The sequence below is a fragment of the Pseudochaenichthys georgianus genome, chromosome 21, assembly GCF_902827115.2.
Source record: "Pseudochaenichthys georgianus chromosome 21, fPseGeo1.2, whole genome shotgun sequence".
In the NCBI taxonomy this organism is placed as follows: Eukaryota; Metazoa; Chordata; class Actinopteri; order Perciformes; family Channichthyidae; genus Pseudochaenichthys; species Pseudochaenichthys georgianus.
Window position 1 is genome coordinate 27,611,842 of NC_047523.1, and position 12,088 is coordinate 27,623,929.

At 40.9% G+C, this 12,088-nt stretch overlaps 1 protein-coding gene across 2 annotated transcripts in view; it reads left to right on the top strand.

Annotated features, from left to right (window-relative positions):
* Positions 1-12,088, top strand: part of LOC117467023 (glypican-6-like) — a 117,591-nt gene that overhangs the window by 87,871 nt on the left and 17,632 nt on the right. The window lies entirely within an intron of this gene.

A 12,088-nucleotide genomic window follows, 5' to 3' on the forward strand; every position in this document is an offset into this window, starting at 1 on the left:
CTTTTTATCAGCATGGTTATATAAACAAAGGCGAGACAGAAAAAAAGACGAGACTATAGAAAGAGACTGTGTGGGAAAATGATTGTCGAGAATGAATCCTTTGATTTACAGCTGTATGTCTGTTAACAGCAATAAACCCTTTTTACAGAGGATGCTTTTTAAAAGTCGATCAGATGTGCTTTGGAAAAAAGGATGTGGGCATCATCAGTGATTACAAGGTTATTAATGTACACACTCTTCGCTTATTACTAATTAATGAAACCCAAGTCCTCGGAGTTGAGCCGCTCCTCCTTCGCATCGAAAGAAGCCAGTTGAGGTGGTTCGGGCACCTAGTTAGGATGCCACCTGGGCGCCTCCCTAGGGAGGTGTTCCAGGCACGTCCAGCTGGGAAGAGACCAAGGGGTAGACCTAGGACCAGGTGGAGGGATTATATCTCTTCGCTGGCCTGGGAGCGCCTTGGGATCCCCCAGTCAGAGCTGGTTGATGTAGCCAGGGAAAAGAAAGTTTGGGGCTCTCTGCTGGAACTGCTACCCCCGCGACCCGACCACGGATAAGCGGGAGAAGATGGATGGATGGATGGAAGTCCTCAGATAGCTGATCCAACGTCTTTGATCTATTTGGAAAGCTCTTTCACTAAGGCTTGGTCAGTTCATTTATGTGTATGTCTAAGGCTGGTTGGGGTTTTACAGAATCAAACTTAAAAAATATCTGGAATTTTTCAAAGAACGAGATTGATTTAGACAATTTGTACTTGTTTGACTTTTATGTTAGAAAACAGCAGAAAGTAGTAGTAATGTCAAGCACAAGGTGGTTTGTCCTAGGCTCAAAGACTGTGTGGGCGTCTCTATGCGCACTATTTTGGTTTATGTATGTGCAGCAACGCAAATTGCAAAAGGACTACATGAAGGTGAATTGAGATGATGGGGTGAGGTGATTGTTAAATACTCAGCAAGTCACATCTCAAGGATCTGAAACAACTGTGGCAATTACAATCAAAGGTCTACAAGAAATAAACAAAGGGAAAGCATTACCTCAGGAAATGTTGGAAGGTTCTGAGCATCAACATGAACGCACAGAGAAAGATGGATTTGGATTTTGCATCGGTTACTAGGCGAGTGAGGATATAAATAAATGAAAAAATACATTTGTATTGTGTATTCAAATACATACCATGCCCGCATTTATAAGCCCATTTGTCCAAATCCACTGAAAAAACAAACGCTTGGTAAAGATGTATTACCTGCAATTATTTCAGTGCCCAGGACAGTAATACTTCTACACTGGCACCCGCTACACACACACAACAAACACTGCTATCTGTCTGAGAATAAGTAATAACAATTAATGTTGATGCACAATGAATAATGTGGGATTACCATTCCTAATTTTGTTGGCTATTTGGTCGTTTTTAGGGTATTGCATAGGATCAAGAAAAAAATCAAAGAAACGCTGCACTGCACAACTGATTTAAACATCGATTACCATTCAATATCAACATGACATTTATTTGTTGAGGATATTTTTTTATATATTTTTTATTATCTTTTGTTTGTCTCCAGCACATTGTAATGAATTGTTATGAATAGTACGGTGGCCCTGAAGTGCAAGACACCACAGCATTTCACAAAACACAACAGCATTTCACAAAACGCCACAGCATTTCACAAAACGCCACAGCATTTCAGAAAACACCACAGCATTTCACATTGGACGGAAAGGGTATTCCTTAGGGAGAACACTTCTTGTTTGTGATTGGAAAGAGCAGCCAGAGAAGCACTGCTGTGATTGGTTGTTTTTGCTGCCAGTCAAGAAATGACGCTTCATGATTAGCCCAACACATCAGCCGTTAGCTGTTAGCACACACTCAGAGCTCACAGCTCCTCATATCTGTTCAGAAACTGGACAAAAGTTAAACATGTATAAACCACAGACTGTCTATGTCATGGCGAATACAGTCGCTGCTTTATTTATGTCTGTATGACGTTGTTGTGAGTGTGGACGGAGCAGCTACAGGTTAGTTTAGCCTGATGGATCCGATTCCGATAGGATTTACATGGAGATACGGCCCGCCCCCTCTCCAGCGTCTTGTTTGAATGACAGGAGTAAACACAGAATTAATGCTTTATTAATTCATGGTTTTTAAGGGGCTTATCTCCATGTAAATACTATGGTAGACCACCCAATATTCGCATCGCTCTAATCGCTCGAGTTTCACCGCGGCTGTCAGCTGTGTTTGCTCCTGTCAATGCTGTCATTCAAACAAGAGGCGCTGGAGAGGGGACGGGGCGTATCTCCATGTAAATCCTACAACAAAATGAACATATTTGACCGTGATTTAATTGTAATACACGTTTCAAACTGATGCCGCAGTAACTACATACTGATAACGGTTAGTAAAAACCATGAATTAACGCTTTGACAAGACGGCAGGCGAAAAGCTTTTAAAATGCGTGTTTTCTGAATCGGATTCATCAGGCTAAACTAACCTGTAGCTGCTCCGTCCACACTCACAACAACATCATACAGACATAAATAAAGCAGCGACTGTATTCGCCATCAATCAATCAATGTTTATTTATATAGCCCAATATCACAAATGTTACATTTGTCTCAGTGGTCTTCACAGTTTGTACAGAATATCAGTATGACAATACGACACCCTCTGTCCTTAGACCCTCACATCGTACAAGGAAAAACTTCCGGAGAAAACCCACAGTTTAAAGGGAAAAATGGGAGAAACCTCAGGGAGAGCAACAGAGGAGGGATCCCTCTCCCAGGACGGACAGACGTGCAATGGATGCCGTGTGTAAATTGAAAAGATAATACATTTGCAACATAGGTAGTCCAAATGTTTGGAAATGCATGTGTGTATAATAGGAAGATGAATCCACAAGGATATCCATCCAGGACCACAGCCACGACTCAAGATCCAGCGCTCGCGATCCAGGACACAGGACCGCAGGATCATCCATGACTCCGGATCCCGGCGTATATAGACACCAAAAAGAAAGACATTTGGGGAAGCTGGGTTAATCGGAACATGAGAGTACACAGGTATAGACAGAGAGAAGGAAGAAGTAAGATGTCCCCCGACAAACTAAGCCTATATCAGCAAAACTAGGGGACATAGACAGTCTGTGGTTTGTACATGTTTAACTTTTGTCCAGTTTCTGAACAGATATGAGGAGCTGTGAGATCTGAGTGTGTGCTAACGGCTGATGTGTTGGGACCATACGTTGTGGGACCATGGTTGGGACATATTTCGCTGTCGGGTGTTGACCAATCACGAAGCGTCATTTCTTGACTGGCAGCAAAAACAACCAATCACAGCAGTGCTTCTCTGGCTGGCTCTGTCCAATCACAAACAAGAAGTGTTCTCCCTAAAGGAATACCCTTTCCGTCCAATGTGAAATGCTGTGGTCAGCGCCATATAGATAGAATTATTAAATTATTAAATTAAATTATTAAATGGCTCTGGCTGTGGTGTTTTCTGAAATGCTGTGGTGTTTTGTGAAATGCTGCGGCGTTTTCTGAAATGCTGTGGTGTTTTGTGAAATGCTGTGGCGTTTTCTGAAATGCTGTGGTGTCTTGCACATCAGGGCCACCGTAGAATAGCAGTGTTAAGTATGCCTCCATCAGCCGTCTGACTGTTGCTTGCCTGCTCGCCTTTAACTCTCAACGAGCCTAGCGTAAATAGAGAAGTGTGTTCACTCTTTGTTCAGTGAAGGCCCTGTCCATGGTGCTGAATCGGGGGGGATTTGCCCTTTCTGACCTTACACAAAGCAATATGTTGACCTATTTCGCTGTTATTTAGAAATCTCCAAGTCGATATCAAGTCCTGAGAGGTTTACATCCCTTGCGCGCCCAGGCCATTTGATGTAGGCAGTTAAAAAATTACATTTGACAACTGCCTCTGAAGGTTTCTGTAGACAACTTCTCAGTTAAACAAAGTCTTCTTACAACAAGTACTTTCCAAAAAATGAGGCAAAACAAGATGAAACACAATGATTAATTAAGTACAATAATAGGGGATTTTTATATTCCAAATGTTTCCAAACGGTTTGTAAATGTGTTCAATCTTATTTTCGTCTGCATCTTTTTAAATCTAATATTTTCCTTTTTGGTTTGTTTTCTGTGCTCACAACTATAACCACTTTAATGTATTTGAAGAACAAAGATACCATGACACAAAAACCACAGATGAACATTTAATATCCTGTTACACGGTCCAGCTAAAGTATATACTAAGTTTCAACGTAGTCTTATTATTATCTTAGATATAATTGTTAACAAATTATAGCTTCCTTTTCATCTGTGTAGATATATTTAACCCTGCCTTTCTCTGCCGTTCCTTCTCTCCCTGCCCGTCTCCCCCGTGGAGCATTTTCGTACTTTTGACAAAAGTAAACATTGTTGGAATCCAAAGTCAACAATCACCAGTGGCTTTCTACCATGCATTCAGGAATACACCCCAAGGTTAGTCTAAACTTGCCACAGAAATTCCTAACTGCTGCCACAAAAGAACACTTACATATTATTACAAGGAAAATGGTCTTCATGGAAACTGCTGGACCTCGTGGTTTCAAACATTGAGTCACAATAAATAAGAGAGGTCGCTTGAGGAAAACCCAAGTAAACAGAACATGATGCATTTGTTTGTCTTTTGAAATACTGCACATGTTTACTCCATGTCTAATGTTAGAATAAAGCAGTTAGACTTGGCTGAACTTCTTTCCTTTTTGATACAGAATGGCCAAACCTTGGTTATATCATAAATCATGCGCTTTCATACATGTCTTATACTCAGATTGAAGGTGAGCAGAGAAAGTTTCCCTTCTTTAGCAGATGAATGTGGAAACAGCCTGCTGGTGTCTGACTTTGCACATAGATCATTCTGCCCAGAGAAGGTCAAACATCCAAGTGAGATATATTTTTGAGCCGAGTTAGACTTTATAGAAAATAACCAAAAGCCACCTCTTACTGTGACATTAGATCAAGGGCAGTTTGATGTGTGTCTGATGCCAAGGTGTGCTGCCTGCCTTATCATACGAATGTGCCAATGTCAGTAGTTGGTTCAAGACCGATAGACAATCACAATGTCCTTTGGGCTAGTCTTTTCAGTAAGAAAGGTGGCGCCATGGTGGATCAATGCTTAGAATTGCTGCCTTACAGCAAGAACGTTTTTGCACTTAAATCTTGGTTTTCTCCCTGTTTCTTTCTTTTGGTACTCCATGCCAACCATGCTGGTCAATACACTGTTGTTAAGTGTGACTGTGGTACTGCCTGTCTGTGTGTGTTAGCATTGTGAGAGACCAGGGATGTGCCCGGGGGTTTTTCTCTTACTTTAGCTCCAGCCTTCCGTGACAGGGGCAAAATGCAGTTTTTCAGCTTGGTAAGGTGCGAGGGAACTCATTATTTATCAGACTGAACTGTTTTTTTATTGTATATGCTTTGTTGTAGAAACTAGAACATCCCTTTTAGTCTCTGCTCACTTTTATTTAAAGACATGTTATTCATGTACATGTAATTAGGTACTTGTAATAGTATAACATCAAGTAAAACTGAATATTCATACACACAATGTCTCTCATTCTTTGCCATGTTCAGTAGGAAAAATCCGTCTGTGGTTGGTAAAGTCAGTTGTCAGTAGAAAAGCACAACCGCTCCGTTCCCAAAATCTTGACCCTGGCATTATATTCCTACCGTCTAGGAACATGTCAACTGTTACATTCTTGTGTTGGATCCAGCGTAATGGAAGCCAAGTGGGCCTATCCACAGCTCCGTTCTCAGAGTTGTTGTATTTACTGAATCTTGCCCAAACCATGCAATTATGTGGATTCCACAGATTCCAACAAAACTCGTACTTTTTCTAAGACCACACAAAAATAAATAGTCTAGAAATGCCCATGTGGCTTGATACTTCAGCCAGGCATTGTTTGAGCGTAAATTAAACAATCCCCTCGGTTATGGCTGGCACTCGAGTGTAAATATTTGCTCTGAAATTACAACCTGACAAATACCACATATCATTTTAAATGTAAATCACCCTTCAGCAGAAACAGGTTTGGTCTGGCGTCTTGATGATTTATCACTGAAGCAATGTGGGAAACAAACATGGATTGAAATGGTTAGTGCTTATTGTTGGTATTATGGAAGGACGTTTCTTACTTTTTTCACGCAGGATCATTGTGCTTTTCAAGCTAACTGCATGTGAAGTTCTCACTAGTCATGCTTTTATACACCACATGCAGATACATTTCACATATTGCTTAAGGAATTAGCATACTGAATAAGCCTCTTTGTTGTTTGTTCCCACACAGCACTGATAGTACAGTACTGTATGTTCTCTTTTTCAACAACCAACACGCTGAAGCATTATCCACTTATACTGCATCTACTGACTCAGTGTCCATCACCCACACTGTCTTACGAAGACCTTTTTAAACTTGATGGCAGGTGTAATGCTCTTCTCCAATTGAGGTAGCAGGGGTGCTTTGGTGTATTCGATGTAGGATAGAATTCAATGTACAGAATGAGATTTCCTGGGAATGCAATCTCTCTACCTGCAGGAACCCTGGGTTTCTTGCATTTGGTGAATTTTTCTAAATAAATTCTAACATAGTGGCTTATCTGTGGACGAGTCCTGATCTCCATCAGAGCTGTCAGAAAAAGAGAGAGATTTGTCAATAAATAAGAGATCAGTGTTTTTTCACCACAAGATGGATACTCTCAAAACAAATTGCTTACATACTTCCAAATCAATATGAAATACATATAGAATAAACATAATTTCATAATTTACGAAGAACTGTGGTGTAAGTATATTTCCTGAAATGTGGGATGAACAAGGGTCAGTCTATATTTTCTATGTTACTTTGACTTGGTAAGTGTATAGGATCTGAATGCTGAAGTCGATGCGGAGACTTGTTGGCTATTAACAGCTACAGCTCGAAAAACATCCCTGTTGCAGGTTTATTTGGAAGAGAAAAACACGTACATGTCCGTTTTTGGTTTCATTCCAAAGCCAGAATTAGGAAAGCACTAAAAGATGATCTCCAACTTATACCATGTTAACTCAGTCAGTACCACCTTTGTCTTATCTTTGAGCAAGGTACCTATAACATCATTTGTTGAGCTGCAAAGCTACTGGATAGCTTCCACGATATTTGCAATTGTGTGTGTGTAAAGCAGGACATTAATTGAATTAAAAAGGCCAGTTTGTGTGGGTGTGTAACAATGCACATTATGTCTCTCTTCTTGCTCACTAAATTCAACCATATGGTTTCTTATAAAGTCCACACTGCACGCTTTGCTTTGAATGGACCACAGTAACCACATATCAACACTTAAGAAATTACCATTTGATCACTTCATGGTTCTTCTCATAAATGTTTTACACATCAAAACATACAGCAGACTGTTGTGGCCGTGAGCGTTGTTCTCTGATCGCATGATTAAAAAGTCAGACCTTCTGGGAGAGAACGGAGCTGTGCATGAGGATTATTAGAAAACCTCCCTCATTACACAGCCACCACTTTGTGTCAGTTGGTAGTGCATAATGAAATAATGTATGTGACAAACATGCAAGGCGACGTATCCAAAAGCAGCATATCTCAATCACACTGTCATAGAAGTGCATGGTGTTACAGCCATACGGCACAACAAGGCTTCGTGTCCTTGATTCTGTGGTGGGATAAAGACATCACACAAGCTAAAGGTGTTAACCGGATACTTATCAAATCAAATCAAGTTTTATTTATATACTGTAGCACATTTGTAAACGATTTTTGGTCGAGCCAAAGTGCTGTACATATAATAAAAATAGCCTACAGTAGAGACACTTTACAGCAAATACAACAGCACAGATTGTTCAGAATATCAGTATGAGAAAAACTACACCCTCTATCCTTAGACCCTCACATCGTACAAGGCAAGGCAATGCAAGGCAAGTTTATTTATGTACCACTTTTCAAGGCAATTCAAAGTGCTTTACAAAAGATGAAAGACATTAAGCATTAAAAAAGAAAAGCTAATAAAATAAACATTAAAAGAAAAAATACATGGATAAAAGTTACAGTGCAGTTTAAGATATGAATAGTTCAATTAAAAGCAGCGACAAAAAGAAAAGTCTTCAGCCTGGATTTAAAAGTAGTCAGAGTTGCGGCGGACCTGCAAGTTTCTGGGAGTTTGTTCCAGATATTTGGAGCATAATAACTGAACGCTGCTTTACCATGTTTAGTTCTGACTCTGGGGACAGAAAGCTGACCAGTCCCTGAAGACCTGAGAGATCTGGATGGTTCATAATTTAGCAGGAGGTCAGTAATGTATTTTGGGCCTAAACCATTCAGTGCTTTATAAACCAGCAGCAATATTTTGAAATCTATTCTTTGACACACAGGAAGCCAGTGTAAAGACTTCAGAACTGGAGTGATGTGATCCACTTTCTTAGTGTTAGTGAGGACTCGAGCAGCGGCGTTCTGAATCAGCTGCAGCTTTCTAATAGATTTTTTAGTGAGACCTGTGAAGACACCATTGCAGTAGTCGAGTCTACTGAAGATAAAGGCATGGACAAGTTTTTCCAAATCCTGCTGTGACATTAGTCTTTTAATCCTAGATATATTCTTTAGGCTGATTTAGTAACTGTTTTAATGTGACTGTTGAAACTCAGGTCAGAGTCCATGACTACACCTAGATTCCTGGCTTTATCTGTTGTTTTGAACATTGCACACTGAAGCTCAGCGCTAACTTTTATACGTTCTGACTTGGCTCCAAAAACCATTACCTCAGTTTTATCTTTGTTTAATTGGAGAAAGTTCTGACACATCCAGTCATTGATTTGTTCAATGCACTTACTCAGTGTTTGAATTGGAGCATAGTCTCCTGGTGAAATTGTTACGTAAATGTGTGTGTCATCTGCATAGCTATGGTAACTTATTTTGTTGTTCTTCATTATCTGAGCCAGTGGTAGCATGTCGATGTTAAAGAGAAGAGGCCCCAAGATGGAGCCTTGAGGAACCCCACATGTCATATTTGTCAACTCAGATGTGTATTTACCTATAGAAACAAAGTTGTTTCTGTCCTTTAAGTAGGATTCAAACCAATTTAGAACTGTTTCCGAAAGTCCCACCCAGTTTTCCAGTCGGTCTAGTTGCTGTGCTGTGCTGTGCTGTGGTCAACAGTGTCAAACGCAGCACTGAGATCTAATAATACTAACACTGAAGTTCTGCCACTGTCTGTGTTTAAGTGGATGTCATTAAAGACCTTTACAAGAGCAGTCTCAGTGCTGTGGTTTGGACGAAAGCCTGACTGGAACACATCGAAACAGTTATTTAAATGCAAGAAATTACTCAACTGTTGAAAAACAACTTTTTCAATGATTTTACCTAGAAATGGGAGGTTTGATATGGGCCTGTAATTGTTCATTACTGAAGCATCTAGATTATTCTTTTTTAAGAGCGGTTTAATGACTGCAGTTTTCAGGGCCTGTGGAAAAATACCTGAGTGAAGAGATTTGTTTACTATATGAAGTAGATCTGAGGCCATGCAAGGCAAAACATCTTTGAAAAATCCTGTTGGAATAATATCAAGGCAGCAGGAGGAGGACTTCAGAAGTTGTATAATGTCCTCTAGGTTTTTATCATTAATCTGATAGAATTGTGTCATGATGTCTGAATTGATGTTAAGTGGACACAGAGACAACACATTTGCTGTTCCTGATGCAGAGGCACTGACTGCTTGTCTGATTTTCTGAATTTTGTCAGTGAAAAAGGAGGCAAAATCATTGCACACCCTGGTGGATAGAAATTCAGAGGCTACTGACACTGGGGGGTTAGTTAGTCTGTCGACGGTAGCAAACAAGGCACGTGCGTTTTTGTTTTTGGTAATGATGTCAGAGAAGAACGATTGTCGTGCGTTTTTCAATTGCAAATTATAAAGGCCAAGTCTCTCTTTATAAATGTCATAGTGAACCTGGAGATTTGTTTTTCGCCACCTGCGTTCAGCTTTTCGACATTCTCTTTTTTCTGTTTTCACGGTCATGGCCTTTCTCCATGGAGATATTTTCTTCCCAGTCACTTCCTTTACCTTAATTGGAGCAATGGCATCTATAACATTTTTAATTTTGGAATTAAAATTATCTACTAGCTCATTTACTGAGGTGTTAGCAGGGGCAAGTGTGGTAGAAAAATTCTGACTAAACATTTCCCTATTATTTTCAGTTAAATATCGCTTTGTGGTTACCTCTTTTTGAACATTTGTGTGAACAGAAATAGAGCTCTCAAAGAAAACACAGGAATGGTCACAGAGTGCAACATCAGTCACCACAACCTCAGAGATATTCAGACCCTTTGAGATAATTACGTCCAGAGTGTGCCCCTTATTGTGCGTGGGCTCCGTCACATGCTGAGTCAGTCCATAGCTATCAAGAACACAAAACAGTTCTTTAGCCCCTCTGTCCTGGGGGTTGTCAACATGGATGTTAAAATCACCAACAATGACTAGACGGTCAAAGTCAATACACACTATAGACAGCAGTTCAGTAAAGTCATCAAAAAAGCTTGCACAGTATTTGGGTGGTCTATAGATATTTAGGAACAGTGCTCGAGAGGAGCATTTCAGCTGAAGGGCCACATATTCAAAAGAATCAAAGTTCCCATAAGATGTCTTCCTGCATTGAAGGGAATCATTGAACAGAATAGCAACTCCACCCCCTTTCTTATGCATTCTTTCCTGACTCATAAAACTAAAGTTGGGAGGGGTTGATTCGATATGAACAGCTGCACTGTTATTTTGTTCAATCCAAGTTTCTGTTAAAAACATAAAATCGAGATTGTGCTCAGTGATAAAAACATTGATTAAAAATGTTTTTCCTGCCAAAGACCTGACATTTAATAAAGCTAGTTTAAGTTTGTTAAACACACTATCAGTCATGTTTTTTGTAACAAGCTGTGGCTGACATGGAATCACTGCTAAATTAGATAAACTCACACAAACGTCTGAGCGCTTCCTGTTTCTAAGATGATTCACCACTCTTAATCTATTACCTATCAACACAGATATCGGCAAAGCTACAGGCAGGCAGGGCCCCGACATGTCCTGGAAAGAGTTAAGAGTGCCATACGCCCTTGAGCCTGGACCCCACACATATCAGTAAGAGTTTGTTGTGTTTTGTACACACACATTCCCATCAGGCTTCGGAGACTGCAGACGCCTTCCCGAAGGGAGGAGAGGCGGTTGACGTAGGCACGGCGATGGAGACGGGGGAGATGGTGCGGGGGTAGAGGACATGCTGCCAGGGTGGGGAGGTGGTTGACGTAGGCGCGGTGATGAAGACGGAGGAGATGGTGCGCGTCTCCGCGGTGATTTTGGTGGGCGTCGTTGAGGAGCGGGGGTAAAGGACATGGTGCCAGCCCTGCCTATCGCCTTAGTTTGGTCTTTGAACTACAGAGGAAAAACTTCCAGAGAAAACCCACTGTTTAAGGGGAAAAAATGGGAGAAACCTCAGGGAGAGCAACAGAGGAGGGATCCCTCTCCCAGGACGGACAGACGTGCAATAGATGCCGTGTGTAAATCGAAGAGATAATACATTTTACAGCATATAGACCGAATGTTAGGAAATGCATGTGTCTGTAATAAGAAGATGAATCCACGAGGATGTCAGCTACAATCCTGTGGAAGCCATCAGGGAAGCAGCATGGCGAGACCCAAGGCAGGACCGCAGGGACAGGTTCAGCCACGACCCGAAGTCCACGACTTAATCCAGAACTCAGGATAGAGGATCCAAGACACAGGACTACAGCAAGAGGATCAGCCTCGACTCCGGATCCCGGCGTAGATATAGATACAAAACAAGAAGAAAGATTTGGCTGGGTTAATCGGAACAAGAGAATACACAGACACATTCAGAGAGGGAAAAGGTCATTGGATACAAGTTATTCTTGATAACCCTCTAGAAATATCTCATGAACTTCCCCACTCAATCTATCAAGACCCGAGCAGTTCTATTAGATATAGGATAAGAAACAGAGATATGTCGTCGTCATTCACAAGGTAACACAAAACAACAAGTAAACTTGAAACAAAGTCAAGC